This window comes from Nannospalax galili, unplaced genomic scaffold, assembly GCF_000622305.1.
Source record: "Nannospalax galili isolate Female #2095 unplaced genomic scaffold, S.galili_v1.0 scaffold1233, whole genome shotgun sequence".
Classification (NCBI taxonomy): domain Eukaryota; kingdom Metazoa; phylum Chordata; class Mammalia; order Rodentia; family Spalacidae; genus Nannospalax; species Nannospalax galili.
Genome location: NW_008333791.1, coordinates 157624 through 163022, shown reverse-complemented (window position 1 = coordinate 163022; position 5399 = coordinate 157624). Strand labels below are relative to the sequence as shown.

Genomic DNA, 5399 nt, shown 5'->3' with positions numbered 1-5399 from the left:
AACATTACCACTGAAATCTACCTGATGACTTTATATCCATACTCAGGTACTAAGGATCCGAGTGTAACCGACTATGACTAGTAATAATCAGATACATGGAGATTAAAGACATATGTGCAAATATGTTAGTAGCATTAAAAATGTAGGAAACAGCATATCTTAAAATGAAATGGAGATCTTCTTTAAAAGGTAAAAACTCATTTCAATTTTATGTCTTACAGGGTTTATATTGAGTTCAATATTGTATGACTATTAATTCAACTGTGAACCTAAAAATTTACAACCACCTTTGAAAGAGATGTATCCTTGCTCTGGAATGTGTTACTGAATATGTTAAAGCTATATTGAAATGCTGCTTCTAATCATGTGGTTATTAAATTTTAAAAATTTCAAAAAAAATAAAATAAACGTCAACAAAAAAAAAAGGAATTCACCTTTTTTTTTTTTTTTGAGACAGAGTCTCTATTGTAGCCCCAGCTGCCCTGGAACTCACTATGTAGACCAGGCTGGCCTTGAACTCTCAGAGTTCTGCCTGATCCACCTGCCTCTGAGTCCTGGGATTAAAGGCATTCACTACCATGCCTGGCTTGTTTTGGTCTTTTTGAGATAGGGTCTCAGCTGGCCTGGAGCTCCCTATGTAGACCAGGCTGTCCTTGAACTCACAGAGATCCGTCTGCCTCTGCCTCCCAAGTGCTGGGATTAAAGGCGTGCGCCACCACGCCTGGCTTGAGACCCCAGTTTGATCTCGGGACCTATGTGATGGAAGAAGAGAACCAATTCCAGCAGGGATTTATCCCTACTCATTTTATTTTCCTAGTTGAACGAGTTAAGAATTAGAGGTTTTTTGTATGTCCTTCACCACATTTATTTACCATCAACTATCAAATCTTCCACTTCTACTTTTTAGAAGGTAGAAAAGAGGTTTGAGACAGGGTCCTCTGTAGCTGAGGTTTGCCTCAAATGCTATGGTTTGCTTTGTAGTCAAGTGTGACCTTAAACTCTGGGTCCACTTGCTTCCCCTTCCCAAGTGCTGAAATTATAGGTGTGCACCACCACTCCTGGCTCTGCCAATTTTACTTCCTAAATATTTTGTGAGCTTGTGCCTTTTAATTTCTTTATATTAAAATGTGGTCTTCCAGGACTGGAGAGGTGGCTCAGTAGTTAAGAGTGTGTACTGATTTTGCAGGGGACCAGAATTTGACTCAACTCCTGCATCAGACAGCTCACAACTGCCCGTAACTCAAGTTCCAGAAATTTCTGGTTTTCAAGGACTTGTGTACATACTCATACAATTTAAAAAAAAAAAAAATTATTTTATTTTATTTTATTTTTTGGTCTTTTTGAGACAGGGTCTCCTGTAGCCCCAGCTGGCCTGGATGGATTCACTATGGAGACCCGGCTGGCCCCAAACTCACAGAGATCTGCCTGCCTCTGCCTCCCAAGTGCTGGGATTAAAGGCATGTGCCACCACGCCCAGCAAAAAATCTTTTTTAATTATGTTCTTTTGCCAGTGCCTATCCTGTAGACAGTTCTGATTTAAAAAAAAAAAAAAAAAATCTGTGGATTGGGGCCTGGAGAGATGGCTCAGTGATTAAGAGTACTGGCTGCTCTTTCAGAGGATGTGGGTTTTGATTCCCAGCACCCACATGGCATCTGTAAGTCAGTTACATCTGTAACTCAGTTCTAGAGGATCCAGTTCCTTCTTCTGACCTGTGGGCATTGCATGCCACAGGTACACTTACACATGCAAGGCAATACACTTTTCCATGTAAAATAAAAAAATATTTTTTGTTAAAAATTCTGTAGAATATCTGTAGATTGTATTGCCTAACTGCTATCAAGGACTTATCCCCAAATTAGCTATTCTTTTTGTAAGCTGTCCAAGAACTCCACACCTATGTCGATGTGTAAACCTGCCTTGTCCCAGCTCACTAACAAGATATTCACTTGCTGTCTCCAAAAAACTGTAGCAATTGGGCTTTTCCCTTATACCCACTGTCCTTTTGGTAGGAGAGTTTTTCTGATTGACTTTTATCCAATAATAATAACATCTATTCAGATTTTCTATTTTGCCAGTTTTGCCAAATTCACATTTACTAGTTTTTAACTTATTATTTTGCTCATTGTTTTATGTTTTTGAGACAGGATCTCATATAGCCCAGCTTGGCATCGAATTCACTGTGTAGGAGAGGATGATCTTGAACTTCTTATTTATTTGTATTTTATGTGTGTGAGTGTTTTGCCTGTGTGTATGCAAATGCACCATGCATGCAGTGTCTGTGGAGGCTGGAAGAGGACATTTGATCTTCTGGAACTGGAGTTGCTGACTGTTGTGAGGCCACCACATAGATGCCTAGAGCTGAGTCCACATTCTCTACAAGAGCAACCAATACTCTTAATGGCTGTTCTTTCTCTCCAGCTCCAAACTTTTTTATTTATTTATTTTTATTGGGGGGTGGTATTATGATACACATGGGAGAGTTGTTTCTATACTTCTACCATGTGGGTCTTAGGGATCAAACTCGGGTTATCAGGTTTGGCAGCAGGGACTTTTGCCCACTGAGCCATCTTGTCTCCACCTCCTGAGCTTGAATGATAGACATGTGCCACCACATCTGTTGAGTGGGAGATATGCCCAGGGCTTTGTGTGTGCTAGACAGGAACTCTAGCAGTGTAGCTACATCTCAAGCCTGCAGATTATTTTTAGTCTTATTTCAGGCCTTTTATTTTTTTCTTTGTCTTTTTGAGATAGGCCCCAGGTGGCCTGGAACTCACAGGGATCCACCTGCCTCTGCCTCCCAGTGCCGGACTAAAGGCGTGCACCACCACGCCCTGCTAGGACAAATGTTTTTAAAGCTCATTTCAATCCATTAAGTTCTACTTTGTTGTATTACAGGTTTACTCATAGTTTTCTTTGCCATTCTATTTAAATATTGATATTTTACCCCTTATATTGCTGAATGAACTTTGAAACTACATTGAGTTATTTCCTCTCTTCCACTCCTAACCCTACGTGGACAGCCTTTCTATTCCTGGACAGACGAAACTCACTACTCTGGGCCTCTGCGGCTTCCTTTTTTGCTACTCATTCATTGACTCCTAATGACTTTTGGGCAGAATTTCTTGACAGAGAGGGAAAAAATGCAAGGGAAAGTCATTTTCTGATTTCAATACAGTATGGCCGAAGTAAATAGAATATTTTATTCTTTGGAACTAATTGAAGATTCCTCTAGTATATGGTCGATTTTTATCACTATTCTGTGTTCAAGGAATATGTAATGCAGGTGGAAGATATATTTCAACTTATAAAACACATTCCTCATTTACTTAAACTTTCTACATATTTAATACTTAAGAAGCATATGAAAAATATAAAGAATTAGTGAACTTGTACTTCGCATTTAGCTTGAGAAATAATGCTGAATCCCTCTAGCATCTCTTTATGGCTCCATTCTCTTCATTTCCCTGTAGAGATATTTTTACTAGATCCTAAATTTGGTATTTTGTATTCCATGAACTTACCACAGTAGGGCATAGACAGTCGAGTTGGATATATGAGAACTATCCTCCAAATTAGAATTTGTCTGCATAGGCCAGAACTGCCCAAAGATAGAGTTCTCTTGTATCAGAAAAGTGTGTAGCCCCTAGAAGAATGTTGGGAATTGGCCAAAGAAACATTTGTATCATCTCAGTACATAGCTAGTTAGATCATAAGAGCTTTAAGTCTCTAAATTGATAGTTGTCTAAAAGGTATACAGTATAAAAATATGAGAGATAAGCCAGGTGTGGTGGTACACAACTTTAATCCCAGGACTCAGGAGGCAGAGGCAGGCAGATCTCTTTGAGTTCAAAGCCAGCCTGGTCTCCACAGTGAATCTAGGCCAGCTGTGGCTACAGGGAGACCCTGTCTCAAAAAGACCAAAAAAAAAAAAAAATAGTATGGCAGATATTTCACCTTAAGGATCTCTTTGGATAGTAATACCAAATAATTAGGTAATAATGACACTGGTAGTGTTCCCACAAGCTGTTCATGAGTTACCTTTTTAAAAAAGATTATTTTTAGTTTATGTGTATCAGTGTATTACCTACCTGCACGTATGTAAATGCACCCATGTCATGCACTGCCTGCAGAGGTCAGAAGAAGGCATCAGTTCCCCTGAAACTGGAGTTATGGATGTTTGTTAGCCACCATGTGTGTGCTGGGAACTGAACCTGGGTCCTCTGCAAGAGCAGCTAGTGTTCTTAATCACTAAGCCATAAACCATCTCTCTAGCCCCTGAGTTACCTTTTTTAAAAAAGATTTTTATTTTATGTGTATGAGTGGTTTGCCTGTATGTAAGCTGAAAATATAGATTTTAAAATAATAATTTTTTATGCATATGAATGGTTTCCTTGCATGTACCATATGTGTGCCTGGTGCCTGTTGAGGCCTGAAGAGGGTATTGGATCCCCTGCAACTGGAGTTAAGGACTGGTGTTAGCTGCTATATAGGTGCTGGGAACTGAACCTGAGTCCTCTGCAAGAACAGCCAGTGCTCAGTGCTCTTAACTGCTGAGCCATCTTTCCAGCCCCTTCTGAATTACCTTTGATAGCTAATTGGAGACATGGTTATGTACAAAGAAGAATACTCTGGAGCTGGGCGTGTTGGTGCTCACCTTTAGTCCCTGCACTTGGGAGGCAGAGGCAGGAGGATCTCTGTGAAATGGAGGCCAGCTTGGTCTCAAAAAGACCAAAAAAAAAAAAGAAGAAGAAGAAGAAAAGAATACTCTGGTGAAGTAACAGTTCTAGAGTCCTTAAAGGACTTGTAAAGGTTGGGAATGGTAAGCATGTCTGTAGTCTGAGCTACTTAGCATGCCAAGGCAGGCAGTCTTGAGGTTGAGGAGAGCCGGGGCAGCATAGCGATTCTTTGTCTTAACAGTAAAAAGACTTAAAGCAGTGTTGTTATAGGTGGTAATGCATGAAATTAAAATTTTTTAAGAATTTTGGTTCTCAAGTCTTTGGTTTGATTACTCATTTGACTAACTTTAGCAGTTATATGGGACAGGGATTTTTGACTTCTGATTGTGTTTTTTTTTTTTCATTTACAGATTTTTCATTTACAGATTCAAGTGACCTTTTTAATGATTGAGATGGACCCAAATTAGAAAGTGATTTGTCCAATTAAGCAATAGAAGATTCTTCATATCACCTCTGGAAGATCAGTTCAGATTTAGGGAAGGAAGAAAACAAGTGAAATACAGAACACTAATGAGAAGAAAACCTCTTTTTGGGATTCTCTTTCTCCTTGACCCCAATCTTTTCTACTTATAATTTTGCTTTGAGTTTATAAATAGTGAAGACCAAAGAATGAATACATATATATGAGCTTTTATACTAAGAAATTTGCCTTGAAAACTGCT

General features: G+C 39.2%; 1 protein-coding gene across 1 annotated transcript in view; it reads left to right on the top strand.

The window, feature by feature from the left end:
* Positions 1-5399, top strand: part of Gpbp1l1 (GC-rich promoter binding protein 1 like 1) — a gene marked incomplete in the record, with an annotated part of 57426 nt that overhangs the window by 17442 nt on the left and 34585 nt on the right. Inside the window, 1 exon segment of the mRNA XM_029561288.1 lies at positions 5088-5399.